This window comes from Adiantum capillus-veneris, chromosome 7, assembly GCF_014529385.1.
Source record: "Adiantum capillus-veneris isolate H3 chromosome 7, ASM1452938v2, whole genome shotgun sequence".
Taxonomy (NCBI): domain Eukaryota; kingdom Viridiplantae; phylum Streptophyta; class Polypodiopsida; order Polypodiales; family Pteridaceae; genus Adiantum; species Adiantum capillus-veneris.
Genome location: NC_140937.1, coordinates 64906310 through 64927055, shown reverse-complemented (window position 1 = coordinate 64927055; position 20746 = coordinate 64906310).

Genomic DNA, 20746 nt, shown 5'->3' with positions numbered 1-20746 from the left:
AACGAAGAAGAAGAAGTAAAGAAGACGAAGTAAAGAAGTAAATATTTGGGATAGAGGAACCCTAGCGATGTCCTGAGCGTCTGTCCCGTTGGTGACATCCTTCACGCCTCATGCGAGATGACATCGCGCGTCATCTCACCCCATCAAAGCACTAGCGCGAGACCCCCCCAATATGTGGGCTATAGGGGTGCTCCCTATCAAGCCCGTGTGCAAAATAACTGCCCACTCTTGCATGGCGGAGGTCTCAACAACTTTGACCCAAGCTCCTTCTCCCCACACAACCCATTAGCTGCTGTCCTGCTCAACGGCATCGATCATCACAACCCCCTTCTCGGAAGTGCAAAAAATCTTGAAGCCGTGAGGTTGCTTCGACATGATTTCGGCTTCTTCTCCCAGCAACCAACTCTCCCTCAGCATGCAAGTGGACCTGCGGGTTTTGCTGAAATCCCTGCCGCTCCAGCCACCCATGGCTCTGCATCGGGCACTCAACTAGGAGGAAGCAGCAAGACTACTGCATGAGGCGATCAACCGAATGGAAACGATAAGCCCTATGCTATTTTGCCTGCACTCCAGGTTAGAAAAACCCAGAATGATTTGGAAAACAAGGCCTTGATAGGACTTCTCACTGGCCCTCACCCAACAGCAGACGTTCTACGCGGGTGGATTGGAAACCAATGGGGGGCAATAGGAGCAGAAGTCGAGACTATACAGGCCCTCCCCAAAAACCAATACCTTTTTGTTTTAAAAATGCAAACATGGCATTCAGAGTGCTAAGCACAGACCAATGGCTATTGCGAGCGACCCCCCTCTGCCTATTCAAATGGAATAAGGATTACAAAGCGGAGAGCGATGCCATCAATCACTTCCCCGTCTGGGTGGAGTTCCCAAAACTCCCCCTCACTATCACAATCACCTCAGGGCCATAGGAGAACAACTAGGTAAAGTTTTAGGGGGCACCTAGAGGGGACTACATCCCTCCATGGCACCCACAGGCCCTCATTGAAATGGACATTTCAGTGGATCTTCCCCAATCTATGGTAATCACTTTAGATGACGGCAAGTGTTTTGAACAACCTATAAGCTACAAGAACCTACCGAATGCCTGTTTCCACTATGGAATGAAGGGGCCACTTCGTTAGGGAATGCCCCAAAAGAAACCCTAAACCAGAATAAGCCCCTCCTAACGCTGCCCTCAACAAAGGCAGCTCTCAAACATCCCCACCTGTCTCCCCAGCGCAGCCCCCCAAGCCAGAGAAATCAATGGCCCACAAAACTCAGCTGGATAAGGGTAAAACGCAGGGCCCCAACAGATATTCCCGACTAGCTTCTCTACCAGAGTGGGAAGATTTTTATGTGGCAGAGTCCATTGACTCAGACTCAGAAGAAGAAGAGGATGCAGCCACAAGACTGGAAAGGCAAGTGAATCAGGCTGATCATATGGTAGCCCTAAGCCAAAACAAGCGGCCACAAGCAACGAACCCAACAAAGAAAACATAGCCCCAGACCAGAAGGAAAGTGTTGAGGAACGCCCAACCTCTATGGAAGTTTAGAAGGACAAAAAGAGAGGACACACCTCAGTGCCTCTCCTCGATCCCAGTCAAAAAATCGCAAGGATAGACGCCCTCCCTGATGAAATTCGGGTCTTGGAATATTAAGGGTCTGCCATACCCACTCAAAGCAAAGAAAATTAGGGCCTGGCTCAACAACTTTCCTGTAGATGTCATTGGACTGCAAGAGATAAATACTTTAGGGGACGAGCTCTCCCTAAGGCTTTATGTAATCTCTAAAGATCACCTCTAAACTGCTGCTCGCACGAAAGGGGATCAGGTGGTACAGCATTCAGCATCCCCCAAACTTGGAAGGTGAATCCAGCGAAATCTGGCAAAGGAACTTACTGGGTAGGTGTGACTATTGAGTCCCCTGTCCAATGCATGATTTTGTTTGTTTATGCAGGAGGTTCTGCTAGAGACAGAACTCAATTGTGGAAGCAGCTTATAGCCCAAAATGAGCCCACCATTCTCATTGGGGATTTCAATATGGTAGAAACCATTGAAGACCGTTTCTTACACCGAGGCAATGTAATCTTTGGATCAGAGCTTCAGGAATGGAAGTAGCTGAAAGACCACCTCGATCTGTGGGATGTCGGATCTCTTGCAGAGTTCACATGGTAGAACTATTCAAAAGGCCTCAATGCTAGAAAAGACAGAATAGATAGATGCTATATATATGTCACGGGAACCGAATAATAGAGATAGACAGCAAAAGGTACAGAAAGAGATCTTTGTATTGATGAATCTTTGCAGACTTTTGATACAACAGAGGAGCAATTGAATATGGGCGCACTCCATTGTACGGAGCTCGAACCTCCCGACCACCCCCGAGCTTCAGTTCGCTTGCATGCAGCGTCTCACTCGCACTCGCACTCACACTCTCACTCTCACTCGCACTCGCACTCGCACTCGCACTCGCCCTCGCAGAAGAAGAGATCGGTGAATGATCCCGAAACGCACCATCCGTCGTTCTTTAATCCTTCTTTTCCTCAAAAAGCATGTGGCTTCTCAAAATAGTCGCTTTTTAGGCGTTCAATCAACTCGATTTTTGCACCAAGTATACCTGCGAGAATAAGATAAGAACGTGATCACTAAGCGATCCGTGAAGGTTAGATTTTTATCATGACACTTTGCACAGATCCTGTTTCACACATTGATTTCTGCATTGCCTACAAAATAGCCAAAAGAACATACTCGTGCAACCAATTCAACATGATAATCAAAGTAAAACACATAATTATATACCTTCATAATCTCAATTGCCATACTCTACCATGAAGAAACAGTCCACTTCTTGGTTGATAGCAGGGAGAACTGTATGATGTTGTATGTCCGTCTGTCCCTGTGTATACTACGATGCTGCTGCCTTCTGTTTGTTTTCATCATAACTTTTACGAACAAACTCAGAACAGAGCGATCCAGGTACTCAAAATGACGGAAATAGGTTTGGTCTACAAGGTCACGTGAGCATAATTGCAAAAAACGTCTTTGTTTGGCTAAAAATACAACTTTTAGGTCGTGACTCATAAAACCTCTATTTTTGGGTCTCCACTACTTTTACAACTTATATTAAGCCTACCCATGCATTTTAAGCTAAAACACATAAATATAAAACATTGATATTAATAAAAATCTTAATTTTACTGTTCATAGACAGACTATCTGTTATTCATTAATCTTTATCAAATCCGTCTTTAGTGTATTATTTAAAAAAAAGAATATATGTTCTAATACCAAGAGTGAGAGTGTGAGTGCGAGTGAGACGCTGCATGCAAGCGAACTGAAGCTCGGGGGGGGTCGGGAGGTTCGAGCTCCGTACAATGGAGTGCGCCCATATTCAATTGCTCCTCTGTTGTATCAAAAGACTGCAAAGATTCATCAATACAAAGATCTCTTTCTGTACCTTTTGCTGTCTATCTCTATTATTCGGTTCCCGTGACAATATAGATGTCAGAAGCTTTAATAGAATTAAAGCCAAACCCAGACACACGTCTTGTATCTCTGACCACTATCCTTTAGTGATAACCTTGGAAGATAAATTTAGGAAAATTAGGAATCACTGGTTCCACACGGACACCTCGCTGATAGCTGTTTCAATTGGAAGAAGTATAGAGTACCATTAAGGCAATATGGGTGCAGGCTTTCTCAAAGGGCTTCACTCCATCTAAGGCATGGAGAATGGCAATATCAAACACTCAAAAAACTCTTATAATGTTCAGGAAAAAAGTAACAGAAATCAGGAGGAAACGCAAGGATCAGATATACAATGAACTGGCAGAGATGGAGTGCAGCAAGAGCCCTAACTCTGATCCTCAGGATAAGATAGCCACACTAAGACATCAACTTCGGGTGGAGGAGGACCTCGCCCTCAAACATACTGGAGTCTTCTTTAGAGAATGGTGGCTAGGCAAAGTGGATAAGCCAACTAAAGAAATGTTTAAAAATCCTAGGAAGATACATATGAGAGAGGCCATCCCCTTCCTAGTGGGACCAAAGGGCAAGGCTAGTAATGAATGCAAAAATTTGGAAATAGTGAGGGAGCACTTCACCTTGCTATTCAGTCCTGAGGAGCTACTAGATGAGGAGGTGACTGTAGCCCGTGAACAAATCAGGCAATGCAGACCTAGAGTGATCCCCTCCCACCTAGCAGTCCAGCTTGATTCAGGACTCACAGTGTGGGAGATAAAAAGGGCAATTGAATCCTTAAAACTCAAGAAGATTTCTGGCATAGATGGGCTTCCTACTGAATTCTACTAGACGTTCAAGGAAGTATTGTCTCCTATCCCTCCTTAAAGTATGGGAGGAATCTGTTAAACAAGGAGCCCTTCCTGCTCAACTCAATACGGGAGTCATTAAACTACTACATAAGAGAGGGCCCAAAGAAATCATCTCTAAGTGGAGACCGCTCAGTATGTTGAATTCAGCATACCAAAACTTTGCCAAAGCCATAGCACTTAGAATTTCCCTTGCCCTAACAGAGTGGCTGTGCACAAAGCAAAAAGGCTTCATCAAAGGAAGGAGAATCATGGAAGCTGTTATAGCAATGTGGGAGGGAATTGAACATGCTGAAGATTCCTGTCAGGATTTTGTCTTTGTCAAAGTTGACTTCGACAAATCCTACGACAGATTGGAATGGACATTCATCCTCGATTGCCTAACCATGATGGGCTTCGGACCAAGTAGGAGCACGTGTGTCAAGACACTACTAGGAAATGCGCAGGCAAGGGTAGCACTCAACAATGGCATCTCATAGCCATTTCCTCTCAATCGATCGGTACGACAAAGATGCCCCCTTGCCCCTTTACTTGTTGCTACCTTGGCGGACTCTCTCAATTGGCTGGTCAAAGCCAAAATGGGAGATGAAACACTCAAAGGAATATCATTACCAGATGGCAGACAACAATGCCTCTCACAATTTGCTGATGACACCAATGGCCTTCTGAACAATGATGAGCAATCACTCCAATGCTTCTGGGACTGTTTGAAGACATTCTGCTCCGCAGCGGGATCCCAAACTAATCATTCCAAGACTGGAATTAGAGCCTCCCTCTCTCCACTCCCGAGGTGGATTACATAGCAAGGATGCTCAATATTAAAAGACGGGGTCATCTTCAGGTTCCTAGGTATCCCATTTGGGTTTAGGGTCTCTATGGCATAGAGGTGGCAATGGGTACTGGAGCGTTTCTCCTCCAAACTAAATCGATGGACGCGATTCCAGGCGAATATTGCAGGGAGGGCTCTCGTCATCAAGCACTTTATTTCATGCTATGTCTTGTTTTTCCTCTCCTATTGGAGACCCTCTGACTCTCTGCTGAAAGACATAACCAGGGCATGCAGAAACCTCCTTTGGTCAGGTGATCCGATGAGGAAAGACCTAGCCAAGGTCAGTTCGGATGTATGCTGCCTCCCCAAGGCATAAGGGAGACTTGGACTACCCAACTTCAGCAGATGGGCAGACAAACTTGCAGTCAAACTTATCCTCAAAGCATTGGTCAATCCTGATGAGGAGTGGGCCTCATTGTTGTTTAGGAGCATTAGTGTTAACCCTCACGGCACACGGACACCCCATCACCTACGATGGACGTGTATTATGTATTCGATAGAGTCAGGTACCGGGCTTGTCGGACCAATAGGGAAAGGTAGAGTGATCGCCGATGAGAGGCGCACTTTAACTTGGACATTCAAGGGATTAGTTGGTTAAGCATGGGCGCCCAAGTGTGAATGGGGTGAGCTCCTATAAAAGCCAACTAAACCTAATTTTTACTCATTCTCTCATTTGTGCAATTGAAGAGTGCTCTTGCTCCACCTCCATCTTCTTCTTCTTCACCTCCTTGTGTGTGTGTGTGTGTGTGAGAGAGAGAGAGGGGGAGAGTGTGTGTGCGATCGAGCATTACGAAGGCACGACGGCGGCGAAGCGGTTGAGCGCGGCACGACTGCAGCTTCTTCTTCATTGCGGCGAGGAATCCACCACGAAGGCGAGCGTAGAGCGGTGAGTGACACACCCTTTGTTTTCTTGAGCTTGCTAGTTTAGGCTTGTTGTGTGCTTGGAGCCGTTTGTGGCTCGCATACGGTGTATTGGCAAGTCCCTTGCTTCGACAGTGCGGCAAGGAGCGCACATTTTTGGCGCCGCTGCCGGGGATATGCCTTACACTAAGCTCGGTTAGCACTTTACGCTTCCTTGTGGTGCAATTTGTATCATAAGAAAGGCAGGGAAGGAGTGTGTGGAGATTTCTGTTTTTTGCGTTTTCTGCATTTGCTGTCAAGTTTCAATTTCTGCTATTGTCTGCGTTTTTCAATTTCTGCAATTTCTGCGTTTAGGGTTCATTTTCTGCAATTTTTGCGTTTTTTCTGCATTTTCTACAGTTTCTGCGTTTTTTTAAATTTTCTGCAATTTCTGCATTTTCTGCAATTTCTGCGTTTTCAAGTTGGGCGTTTTCAATTTCTGCAATTTTCCGCATTTCTGTCAATTTTTTGCAATTTCTGCGTTTTTTCTGCATTTTCTGCAATTTCTGCATTTTTTCTGCATTTTCTGCATTTTTTCTGCATTTTCTGCGTACCTGCGTTTTCTGCATTTTTTTGCATACCTGCGTTTTCGTTTTCAATTTCTGCAATTTCAAAAAAAAAATAAAATCGGAAATTAAAAACGCGAGCGAGTGGGTGGCGATATTTTTCGAAAATAGAAAACGTGACTCTTAAAACGGACGGGTTGGTTTGTATAAAAGATAGATCGGGATCGGGATCATTTTCCCAAGCCAGCCCAAGCCCAAGCCCAAGCCCAAGCCCAGGCCTCAGGCCTCAGTCCTATGATATATACTAGACTCACTCTTATATATATACCCTACTCCCTCAAGAGAGAATGAGAGCATGTGGGACAAGTCCTCCACTCTCCTCCTTTCTCTTCCCACTTGCACCCTTAGACTTTCTAGTTTGGGCCTAGTTCCCTACTGGAAATTGACAGTTTTAGGGATTCCGAGGGCATAGAGTGACCAAACGGAGGGCTGTAAAGCATGGCACGACCCTCTGACCGATACGCTCGTTTTGAGCCATCACACGGCCCATTCCACGACACGCTCTAAAAAATCCAGCAAAAAATACAAACAAAAAACACGCTAAAAACTAGTCACAAGGCCTCCTAGAGCAGCTTTTTCACACCTTAGGGTATCAAAAGCACATGCACTTACGCTCTGGGCGGGTGCTAGAACACGAGCATATTGAGGGTGCCTCTGTTCATACGGACACCCATTACCCATCCACGATAAGCTCTAGACCCTCAGCGGGGACACAAGGTAGCACCACCCAAGACCCTAAAATAGCCGCTAGTGATTCCTCCTCCGACTCAGAAATCATGGAAGCATACCCTACCCAAAACACTGAGAGAGAAGGCCATGCACCTCCCGAAGCTCCACAGCCTAGTACTAGTATGTTTAGCCGTTTCATGGAAACATTAGGTAGAGCTACTCGCTCGGAACCTGATGCAAATGAAGCACACGAAGAGGATGGGTTGGACTTTGACACACCTCTACGATACCCCATTGAGTTAAATAGTGCCTATGGAAAAGTGCTATATAACGCCTTATTGGACACGGGTGCTAAATACAATCTGCTATCCTATGGGGTGTGGTGTCAGTTAGGGAAGCCACCTCTATCTGAGAGTATTATCCAAGTCAAGGGTGTCAACAAGAAAAAAACTACGATTTTTGGAATCTGGCACACTTCTGTCAGTTATGACAATGGGGTGGTAGCTCAAGACTTTTTGGTCATGCCTACTGGAACTATGGAGGGTAATATAAACCTAGGCCGCACGTGGATGATAGCCACCAAATGCACTATTGATTGGGGGACTGGGGGTGTTACAACGCAAAAACCAACTCTTAGCCCTACCACTCAAGCCATAGTCCCTGAGATATTGCCCAAGGAAATAAAACCCAAGACATTGCATGTCCAGGAGGTTGAACCATACGTCCCCATAGCCCAACTCTCTAGAGCTTCAACTAATGTAGTTGAAAGAAAGCTTGAGACACACAAGAACCATCCTAATATAACAGAGAAAACATACAAGTGGGTCCCTAAAACCTTTGTAGTGAGCATGGTTGATGCAAAAAAACGAAAACCTAGTAGGAAACGTACCACTCACTCCAAGAAAAGTAAGAAAATGTTGCGATGGATCCCTAAACGACTATTGGAAGCCCAAGGCTACTATCAAGGAAATGATCAAATCTGGGTGCCGAAACGTAGATTGTGCTCTTACCTATCACCTGACCCAAGTGAGCCCAATCCCGTAGCTCCAAAACGAATCAATGATCATGGAAAGGAAAAAATCATGGAATGTTACACACCTGCTCCCGAGCTAGTTTGGGTACCAAAGAAAGAACGATTTGTTCCACCTAGCTCAGGAAGGGGGGAGTCCCATGAAGCTTCTAGCTCATCATGTAATACATCCATAGAGGTAAAAGCTTCTACACAGCCTCCATCTATAGTAGTGGACCTCAATGAAGCTACAAAAGAATCCACACCTCCCAGTGTTCAAGAATCACCTGATGAACCACTTCAAGTTCGATCCTGGGAGAGTACCTTACCACCCTTGCAGCTTGACAAGGCACCTAGGGTAATAACAAACTACTGGCAAAAATCCTCACCTATTACCAACTGGAACAATTGGTTTCAAAGGGTGACAAGCTCATTTCAAACGGTATGATCTACCCAAGGAAGGGGGGAGTGTTTGCTGATAGTCATCATTCATTTGTTTCCCTCTCAACCTTTTTCCCGGACCTCTCAATTCCAATCTTAGGGAATGTACATATAAAGCTTTATACTCACAAAAAAAAAAAGAGAGCAAGAGCAATTAGCAAACGAGTATGCACATTAAAGTCAAAACATTGACTCAGACCTACACATGTCACATCTGGTATAGTGAAACAGAAACCTATGCCATAAAACACCTTTGATCCTCATCACTTGAGTGATGGAGGGTAAGGTAAGATTAGTACGATAGGAGTGTTTCTGTTTTAGAGTTGAGTGATTAGAAAAGTTCTCTTTTCCCACTAATGTGCCTCCTGGAGGTATTCCTTTTGTTTCCTAGTGTGTACAGGAGCGTGTTGCTATTGATAGGATTTGGACCTTCATGGAACCTTCAAATCAAGCGCGACCATCAACACAAACAGGTGTTTCTTGTCCATTAGCATTGCCCTTATCTTTTTTGCATCCATGTTTGTCTGCTTTGATTGTGATTGGTAGCATAATATTCAGCGCATTGGCTTAGTATCAAACATTTAATTCAATGTAATCTTTTGTCATAATCACTTGTTTAGGTGTAAAAATCAAGCAGTCCGACTAAGCTAGTTTGACCAAGTTAGGTATTAGAAATCTTCTCTTAATACCATGGGGAATGCCTTCCTAATAAGCAATGGTTACTTAGGTTCTTAATCCGATTTAGGCAGCATTGTATGAAATGTACTAGGGCTTTCTAGTGGGCTTGACCCTATTGACCTTTAGCTTAAGTATTATAAAGGGAGTTTACTAATGTGATGAGCCTGGGGAGTGTAACAATGTTATATGACCCCCAAAGTTACAAAATTAAAATGATGAAAATGAACAAGCAAAAAATCAAAGTGCCACAATGTAAAATTTTAAGCTGGAAAAGAAATCTCGGCTTGATTTGGTACTTCACTCACATGTATTGCCTATGGTACTAGAGCCCTAGAGGTTCCCAGTGTGGGCGCTTTTCCTTGAAAAGCAAAAAACCCAAGGCATACAAAATAAGCACACACATCATAATTGAATCAATGTGAAAAGACCTTGGGGGGTCAAAGAAAAAGTAATCAGTCAGGCGATGATTTCATGAGAAATTCCTTTTATGGTAGCTTAACTACAAGTTTTTCTAGATATAACCTCTAGTCAGCCCTCGAACATGAATACTTGGCTCTCGCGATTAAACAACTTAATTGACCACAGAAAGTTAAGAAGCTTACCCATGGTATTAATATTCGATCTCTAGTGCTTTTCGACCGTCAAATTAGCGACCCCATACTTGTTTAATTTTTTACCTTTACATCTGTTTATGCATTTGATTACATTGCAATTTAATGTTCATTGCTAACAAATTGTTTGAAATTCTTTGACCAATCAATTTTTCTATCTAAAACTGCATATGCTTTTTAAGAGAATGCAATTACTGTGCCAATGTTGTTTGATTTTGCAGTGACTGAAGAAGGCTAAGGACATTCATCTCAAATGCTCTTCCACCTCGACGAACCAGCTTCAACTCAATAGCTTCCGAGGACGAAATCTACATCAGGAAGGGGGGCATGTTAACCCTCACGGCACACGGACACCCCATCACCTACGATGGACGTGTATTATGTATTCGATAGAGTCAGGTACCGGGCTTGTCGGACCAATAGGGAAAGGTAGAGTGATCGCCGATGAGAGGCGCACTTTAACTTGGACATTCAAGGGATTAGTTGGTTAAGCATGGGCGCCCAAGTGTGAATGGGGTGAGCTCCTATAAAAGCCAACTAAACCTAATTTTTACTCATTCTCTCATTTGTGCAATTGAAGAGTGCTCTTGCTCCACCTCCATCTTCTTCTTCTTCACCTCCTTGTGTGTGTGTGTGTGTGAGAGAGAGAGAGAGGGGGAGAGTGTGTGTGCGATCGAGCATTACGAAGGCACGACGGCGGCGAAGCGGTTGAGCGCGGCACGACTGCAGCTTCTTTTTCATCGCGGCGAGGAATCCACCACGAAGGCGAGCGTAGAGCGGTGAGTGACACACCCTTTGTTTTCTTGAGCTTGCTAGTTTAAGCTTGTTGTGTGCTTGGAGCCATTTGTGGCTCGCATACGGTGTATTGGCAAGTCCCTTGCTTCGACAGTGTGGCAAGGAGCGCACAATTAGCAAATTCAAAATTAAAGGGAGCAATGGGATGCACCCTCTTCCATGGATATCAATCTTCTTTGGATCTGTCGAGATAACGCCCATTGGCTCCCCCCTCCTTAAATTGTCGTGGGGAGCTTGGAACAGATACATAAATCACTTAAGAATTAAATGGGACTCTAAGAACAGCCTTAACCTAAGAGCCCATAAATCAATATTCTGTGGACAATGCCTCCGATTCCCCCCCTCAATCAGGTTCAGAGTAGGATAGCAAAGCGCATTCATAACAAGGGCCTACAACGTGGAGAAATTTGTGGCACAGGCTAGAGCACAGGTGGATTTCCCTAACCGAGCTCACAAGTCGATTCAACTTGCAACCCTGGGAAATTTCCTTGATTGATAATAGGCAATCCCTCTTCCCAAAAGAGTTGGAGTGGACACTCTCGAGCGACCTTGACCCCTCTTCCAAGGCTATGTATTGGTCAAGTGGAAGTGCTCTGCCTAACCCTCCCACTCTAGCTGACATTGATCAAGCTTTAGTTGATTCACCTGTAGGTGTGTATATGATCCATCTAGAAGTTCCTCTTGCTGTTTGTTGATAAGGAGTGGCGACAGTTTTCCGGCGAGGATAAGGACTACAATGATAAGGTGCGGGTTAGTGGGCTGCTCTACCTGCACGACCCTTCAATTCACTCGAGGAAACGCACATCGTCCCACCTCCCAACTCAAATGGCAATGACAGCTTCCTCGCATTGCAGAAGGCACAACGCACTGTCGCCCAGTGGGAGAGGTCTGCGTCACCGCAGATCAGCCTGTGGGAGATACACTCACGGTAAGCACTCAAAAGTCTGCGGGACATGGTAGATCGGATCGATTATCTGCCGCCTCACCTTGCAACCGAATCTTTGGAAATCTTTCGGCTCACCGCAGAGCACTGCCGATCTTACAGTTGTTCGAAGGATAAAAGGGCCGAGATGCTTGCAGCGCTACTTATGCTGACTGCCAAGCCGCCCCAGTACTCTCTCTCTCTCTGCCGAAGCGGCGGCCTTTGCCGCGGGCTTGGCCAGCGGCAACAAAGCCGTAATTAAAGACCTTGACGATCTTAAAAAGAGGCTCAGCAGCACGCTGCAGCAGTTGAAGGATGAGGCCGCTCCACTTCCGCTGCCACCGCCAGCTTTGCAGGCGCGACAGCAAGACATGCAAGGCCAATTAGACCAATAAAGAGCCATTGATACCTCCACGCCGCCCTTAACCACCCCACCTACACGAATCAGCACCGGCCGTTGCACGTCTGGAAGCGCTCCGTCCTTGTCATGTGAATACAAGCATGACCTCCGCAGGTGACTAGAGCACTTATGCGCACCAACCTATATATGTGTGTATGTTCTGATCTTAAATGCATGTATAGTGTATGATTTTGTGTATCACATTACAATCAACGCTCATAGGTAATTATGTAACAATGAACAAAGTACTAATCACCTTTGTCTTGCGATAGGAAATGCTCTGAGATAGGCATGAGCTGTCCAGCCGAGCAGGGCACAATTGAGCTCGTGTTGCAGATTGCAAAGAAGCTTGACTTGCGGTGCCGAGAGTCATCAGTGGCAGCAGTGGCCATCTATGTGGTGGCCTCCTTGTGCGACCCAGGGTGTATCACGCTCTCCCAAATTTCATACGCATGCGAAATTTCACAGAATCTTATCTGGAAGACCTACAAAAAGCTATACGATCATCTTGAGGAAGTTCTTCCTGAATGTCTTTCCCATGAGTACGACCCTGATCAGGACATCCGCAAGTGTATAAGTGCTGGACGTGCGCCCGCCTCTAGCAGCTGTAGAGCTGCCTTCAAAAGGCCTCGTAATTAGATGAAATTTTCCTCGTGATCAGCTCGTGATGATGACATTTCTCTTTACAAAATTCTCTTCTCTCTCTTCTTCTCCATGTGTTTATCCTCGCGTGCAAATGCAGTGCCTAGCCCTCGTCCTTATATGACACGGCAACGTGAAGAGATCAACGACGGAGGTTTATTCAGTCCTTGATCAAATCTCTGTCTTGACCTAGTGTTGAAGTCTACGCTACCGAAGGAGTTGAAATCTAGTATGGCCGCCCGCTTCTGGTGGCCCTCTCTCTCTCTCTCTCTCTCTCTCTCTCTCTCTCTCTCTCTCTCGTGCCTGCGTAGTCATCAGGGCTATAGGGCACACCAAATTTTGTAGGTTGTTACTCCTTCATTTAAAATTTAGAGGTAAATCTGAAAATTTGTAGGTAGGATAACACTAAACCTTGGTCTACATACTAGGTGGCATTTTCCTTTGTCTACATACTGGGTGGATTCCCTCTCTCTCTCTCTCTCTCTGCACTCTTTCCCGTTGTCCATGTATTGGGCTCTCTCTCTATGTCTGGCTAGAGAGAGAGACAGAGGGATGGAGAGAGACAGATCTCTCTCTCTCTCTCTCCTTTCCTCTCTCTCTCTCTCTCTCTCTCTCTCTCTCTCTCTTCTTTCCTCTCTGGCTAGAGAGAGAGGCAACAATTTACGAAATGCCAAGCGCGTTGCCCAAGGTGGGGATGGACCTTCAAAGAAGAAAATTGTAGATGGACTAGGTATCATCCACACTGTCTTCATGTGAACTTGCAAATATTCAAATGTTGTCTTCTCAAATGCTTATTCTTCTTAAATTAAATATTCTATCTTATAAATTTCTAACACATACAGTGCTTCTCTCTCTCTCTCTCTCTCTCTCTCTCTCTCTCTCTCTTCTTTCCTCTCTCTCTCTCTCTCTCTTCTTTCCTCTCTGGCTACTCTCTCTCTCTCTAGCCAGAGAGGAAAGAAGAGAGAGAGAGAGAGAGAGGAAAGAAGAGAGAGAGAGAGGAAAGAAGAGAGAGAGAGCTCTCTGGCTACTCTCTCTCTCTCTAGCCAGAGAGGAAAGAAGAGAGAGAGAGAGAGAGAGGAAAGAAGAGAGAGAGAGAGGAAAGAAGAGAGAGAGAGAGAGAGAGAGAGAGAGAGGAAAGAAGAGAGAGAGAGAGGAAAGAAGAGAGAGAGAGAGAGAGAGAGAGAGAGAGAGAGAAGCACTGTATGTGTTAGAAATTTATAAGATAGAATATTTAATTTAAGAAGAATAAGCATTTGAGAAGACAACATTTGAATATTTGCAAGTTCACATGAAGACAGTGTGGATGATACCTAGTCCATCTACAATTTTCTTCTTTGAAGGTCCATCCCCACCTTGGGCAACGCGCTTGGCATTTCGTAAATTGTTGCCTAGGTCTCTCTCTTGGGTAGAAAATATCACCTCCAAAGAATCTGCTCCAGAGGTAAGCACTTGCTCCATTACTATAAGATAAGATATATACTTAGCACCGGGTTATACATGTTTTTCTCTCTATCTATTTCTCCCTCTCTATTTTTCAGCATTATCCACCTCTCTATGGCGCAAGGTGGCCATAGAGAGAGCAATAGCCAAAGCCTGTGTGCATCCTATGGCCATAGCAAAAGGTTGTTGACTTTCCTATGGGCATAATGTGAAACCGAGCATGCATACACAAACACATACAGAGGCTATACCTATATAGCTATATCTTTACCTCTCCTTATTTTAAGCATATGTGATTGCATCAAGAGAGGCCCTCGCTTCTTGGTGCGGCCCAAGTTGGGCATATACCACAGTCAGTACATTCTGAGAGATGACATCCCATAAAGGAAGCACCTCAAGTACTTTTTGTGCTTTATGAAGAAGTGCACTGCAGCCGCCGAAAATAGCCCAAACCTTCTTTGCCCTAGTATGTAGGCACCGTCAAAGGAGATTTCCTCTCTCTATATCTGCTGAAAATAGCCTAGAGCACATGTAAGCGTATGTGATTGGATCTCGAGACACCCTCCCTTCACATCTGTCGAAAACAGCCCAGAGGTTCTTTGCCAAATTGGGCCATGTGTGTGAAATCGTGCGTGATCGCATTTGAGGAGATGCCCTCTCTCTACAGCTGTTGAAATGCATCTAAAGAAACACCCTTGCTTTGCATCCACCGAAAACCCCCTATAGCTTCTTCGGTGTGCATATCCCGCAATCATTGCATTCCAAGAGACAACATCCCAAATAGGAAGCTCCTCAAGCACTTTTTGTGCTTTATGAAGTGCGCATGTAAGCGTATGGGGTTGCATCTCGAGACACCCTCGCTTCGCATCTGTCGAAAACAGCCCAAAGGTTCTTTGCCAAATTGGGCCATGTGTGTGTGTGTGTGTGTGTGTGTGTGTGTGTGTGTGAGAGAGAGAGAGAGAGAGAGAGAGAGAGAGAGAGAGAGAGAGAGATGCAGTCAATTCTCTCTCTCTCTCTCTCTCTCTCTCTCTCTCTCTCTCTCTCTCTCTCTCTCTCTCTTTCTCTCTTTCTCTCTCTCAATCTCTCTCTCCCTCTCTCTCAGAGACACCCTTGCTTTGCATCCATCGAAAGCAACCCAAAGCGTATTCGGCCATGCATATTCTCTAGCCAGTGCATTCCCAGAGACGACATCCCAGATAGGAAGCTCCTCAAGCACTTTTTGTGCTTTACGAAGTGCGCATATCAGCACCTTGTGTAGTTCCACATGCCTTAAAGGTGAAAGCATGCATGATCACATTTTTCAGAGATGCCCTCTCTTTACAGCTGTTAAAATATGCCCAGAGCTTCCTCACCCTCAATGTTGTCTTCGAGATTCAAGCATATGTGATTGCGTCTTGACACCCTTGCTTTGCATCCGCCGAAAAATACCCAGAGCTTCATGGGCCGTGCATATCCCGTAATCAGTGCAGTCCAAGAGACAACATCCCAGATAGAGAGTTCCTCAAGCACTTTTTGTGCTTTATCAAGTGCGCGTATCAGCATCTTTTGTAATGCCACATGTTTTCAAATTGAAAGCGTGTGTGATTGCATTTGAAGAGATGCCCTCTCTCTCTTTCTCTCCAAATGCATCTGAAGAGACACCCTTGCCTTGCATCCATCAAAAATAGTCCAAACCTTCTTTGCCCTAGTACGTAGGCACCGCCACAGGAGATCCCTCTCTATATCTACTGAAAATAGCCTAGAGCACATGTAAGCGTATGTGATTGCATCTCGAAACACCCTCGGTGCTTCGAAAATAGCCCAGAGGTTCTTTGCCAAATCGGGCCATGTGTGTGAAAGCGTGCGTGATCGCATTTGAGGAGATGCCCTCTCTCTGCAGTTGTTGAAATGCATCTAAAGAGACACCCTTGCTTTCCATCCACCAAAAACCCCCTATAGCTTCTTGGGCGTGCATATCCCGCAATCATTGCATTCCAAGAGACGACATCCCAAATAGGAAGCTCCTCAAACACTTTTTGTGTTGTATGAAGTGCGCATGTAAGCGTATGTGGTTGCATTTCGAGACACCCTCGCTTCGCATTTGTCGAAAACAACCCAAAGCTTCTTTGCCAAATTGGGCCATGTGTGAGAGAGAGAGAGATGCAGTCAATTCTCTCTCTCTCTCTCTCTCTCTCTCTCTCTCTCTCTCTCTCTCTCTCTCTCTCTCTCTCTCTCTCTCTCTCTCTCTCTCTCTCTCTCTCTCTCTCTCTCTCTCTCTCTCTCGGAGACACCCTTGCTTTGCATCCGCCGAAAACAACCCGGCCAGAGCTTATTGGGCCCTACATATTCTCTAGTCAGTGCATTCCAAGAGACAACATCCAGGATAGAAAGCTCCTCAAGCCCATTTTGTGCTTTACAAAGTGCGAATATCAGCACCTTGTGTAATGCCATAGGCCTTGAAGGTGAAAGTGTGCGTGATTTCATTTGGAGAGATTCCCTCTCTTTACAGCTGTTAAAATATGTCCGGAGCTTCCTAACCCTCACATTTGTCTTCAAGAGAGACACCCTTGCTTTGCATCCGCCGAAAAATACCCAACGCTTCATGGGTCGTGCATATCCCGTAATTGGTGCATTCCAAGAGACAACATCCGGGATAGAAAGTTCCTCAAGCACTTTTTGTGCTTTATCAAGTGCGCGTATCAGCATCTTGTGTAATGCCACATGCCTTCAAGGTGAAAGCGTATGTGATCGCATTTGAAGAGATGTCCTTTCTTCGGAGCTCTCCAAATGCATTTGAAGAGACACCCTTGCTTTCCATTCGTCTCTCTCTCTCTCTCTCTCTCTCTCTCTCTCACTCAGAGACACCCTTGCTTTGCATCTGTTGAAAACAACCCACAGCTTATTGGGCCATGCATATTCTCTAGTCATTGCATTCCAAGAGACGACATCCCCGATAGGAAGCTCCTCAAGCACTTTTTGTGCTTTAGGAAGTGCGCATATCATCAGCTTGTGTAATGCCACATGCCTTGAAGGTGAAAGCATGTGTGATCGCATTTAAAGAGATGCCCTCTCTTTATAGCTATTAAAATATACCCGGAGCTTCCTGACCGTCACCGTTGTCTTCAAGATGCAAGCATATGTGATTGCGTCTAGAGAGACACCCTTGCTTTGTATCCGTCGGAAAATACCGAGAGCTTCATGGGCCGTGCATATCCCGGAATCAGTGCATTCCAAGAGACAACATCCCGGATAGAAAGTTCTCAAGCACTTTTTGTGCTTTATCAAGTGCACGTATCAGCATCTTGTGTAATGCCACATGCCTTGAAGGTGCACTTTTTGTGCTTTATCAAGTGCACGTATCAGCATCTTGTGTAATGCCACATGCCTTGAAGGTGAAAGCTTTGATGGAGCAATAGATGTCGTGCGCACACTCACACACCCAGAAAACTCAACACAATACAAGGAATTTACTTAAATTCCTCACCTCACTCACCACCACTCAAAAGCTCCCTAAAAATTCTACCCACAAGCTCAATTTAAACTCCAAACGCCTCGACCTACAAGGCCTTGCCTGCCCACAGACACTACAAGGTGAGTCGAGGTGATCAACATTGGAAATCAAGCTTGATGGTGACCAAAATATACAAGAAAAACCATCAAAAACCCAAAAACTCCAGCCACAAAAGGCCACTCTCAAACCATTGCAAAGCCTTCACCAAGTTCCACTCTGTTGGACTCTTTGGAGTAGCGCCAACCCTAATGGCACCATGCTTTGACGCTTTTCCTTCTTGGAAGGAAGCCGCGTACTCACACACTTGGTCTAGTGCCTCCTCAATTTAGCATTCAAAGCCACCAACTGACCAAAAGATATATTTGCCTTTTGATTTCGTATGTCGTCGACAATATCATAGTTTTCAACACCTTGGCCAAGGAGGTAGTCCTTTGGACCAATTTTTCTTTTTCTCCGCCTCTTGCTACTTTCTGCTTTGTCTTCTACCTTAGCCTTTCCTTTTCTTGCTCTTGTTTCCCTCTCTTCTTCTGTCTCTTTCTCCCTATCATGCCTAGCTCTCTTATTGGCCAAAACATCCACATCTTGATGCTCAAGGGTAATGATGTTGATAGCCCTACCTTCTCCATTTCCAAGCAACAGTTGTGGTGGTTGTTGTGGCGGCAGTGCTTCTAGTGCCCGCTCTTGATGATTTTCTTCTATTCTTCCTCGACCACGTCCATATAAGGATATATCCCTCCTCTCTCTCTTGGTGGTTCAGGACAATCAAGGGCGTAGTGACCCTCTTCATCACAATTGTAGCATCTTCCTTGTAGCCTTTGTCCCCTACTTCTCCCAGCTGGCCACTCTTCTCTTTGGTTTCTATTCATTATGTTAATTCTTAATTCTTGCAACTGACCGGCAAGATTATGTAGAACCCGGGCCGTAACAGGATCTGGACCTTGAACCACTCGCTCCACTCTATCATCCGTTGTCACAGGGACCATTGGTTGCACCACAACTGGCTCTGTATGTGTCAGGCCTTGCTCCCACCTTCTCTTGATCCTCTTGCTCTTGGCCTCAGCAATTTCCACAGCTCTTTCAAATGTAGCAGGCTCATCTTGATCGACCTTCTCCCTTACACTTGGATGGAGACAATCCATAAACTGACGTACTTTAAAGAAATCCCCTGGAGGTACTTAAGATGCCGCCTCTAATTGAACCCAAAGCCCTTTGAAGTGTTGCAAAAACCTCTCAATTTCGTTGTCACTTCTGTTGCGTTTAGTTTCTTTCCAAACCTGTCAAAAATTGCGAGCTTCACCTGCTCCCATGTTTTCTTTTTTTCTTCCTCTAAACCTTCAAAACACTCCCGAGCTTCTCCTTTGAATGCAAGAGGAAATACATGAAGCTTGGCCATTCACAATGTGCATACCAAGCATATGCCACTCGAAATCCGCAATCCAGTCCTTCACATCCTCCTTCCTTGTGAACACTGGCCGACTATAAGCCATCTCTTCGAAGTCGCTTCTAACTCCACAAAAGTTGAAGTCTTGCACCTCAACCAAACCACCACGTTTCTTCAATGAAGCTCGAACTTCACAGCAAAACCGCTTCACCTGGGTGCACAACCGGCAAATTTCCGCTCCCAAGCAGGATCGCCAAAGGATGATGGAGCAAAAGATGTCGTGCGCACACTCACACACCCAGAAAACTCAACACAATACAAGGAATTAAATTCCTCACCTCACTCACCACCACTCAAAAGATCCCTAAAAATTCTACCCACAAGCTCAATTTAAACTCCAAACGCCTCGACCTACAAGCCCTTGCCTGCCCGCAGACACTACAAGGTGAGTCGAGGTGATCAACATTGGAAATCACGCTTGATGGTGACCAAAATATACAATAAAAACCATCAAAAACCCAAAAACTCCAGCCACAAAAGGCCACTCTCAAACCATTGCAGAGCCTTCACCAAACTCCACTCTGTTGGACTCTTTGGAGTAGCGCCAACCCTAATGGCACTGATACAGGGTCACATAGTCTTGCAGAAAGCCGCACCTTATTCCCTCAATTCCTTGCACACACACATCCATGGAAACCTCATAACTTCCATAGACTCTCCCAAGTGCAAAATTGAAGAGAGAAAGCTCTCATTCACTCCTCCATACACTCGAAAACAGGACGGGAACACAACGGGACTGTACTAGACCACCTGTAGGAACCCTGCTTCCTTCCCCACACAGAGAGGTGAAAATGCCAAAACTTGGCTTCCAAAATTCTCCTTCAGCCCAAGCACTCACGGCAGCGTCACTGATGTGGAAATTTGAAGCCATTTCACACCTTGTTTTACCATTTTTTGACCTTTTTTGGCCCAGTTTTGGCCAGTTTTGATTCCTGGCGGGCATTTTTCGCAGGAAAAATCCCAAACGGACTCTAAAATTCACCAAATTTTGCGCGCTTGATCCTCGATACCCAAAGAACATTTCCACATCCCCACATTCCATTTTTGACCACTTCTAGGGCGATGCACGTATCACCATAGATCAGGCGCCGCAAATAGACAGTTATCGCATGTGTCAAACTTCTCGAGCGGGATGAGAGTACCCACACTTTTCACTTGCATTATTTACATTCTAAAAAGCTCAAACACATTATATAGAGCCAAAATAATCCACCTAGAACCATATCCAAGGCCCCGATACCCTATCCAGGCATGTACGTATGCTCGACTGCCGACACGCAAGCACGCATATTTACAATGTGCACACGTTGCACCTTTTTCTGAACTTGAAACCACTTTGCAAAGCTCCCAAATGCATGTATTTACATCTTTTTGTACATATGACCATGCATATAAATGCTACTTTGTACACGCCAAAAGCGGTCGATCAGCTTGTGTGATCGCATTTGAAGAGATGCCCTCTCTTTACAACTGTTAAAATATGCCCGGAGCTTCCTGACCGTCACCGTTGTCTTCAAGATGCAAGCATATGTGATTGCGTCTAGAGAGACACCCTTGCTTTGCATCTGCCGGAAAATACCTAGAGCTTT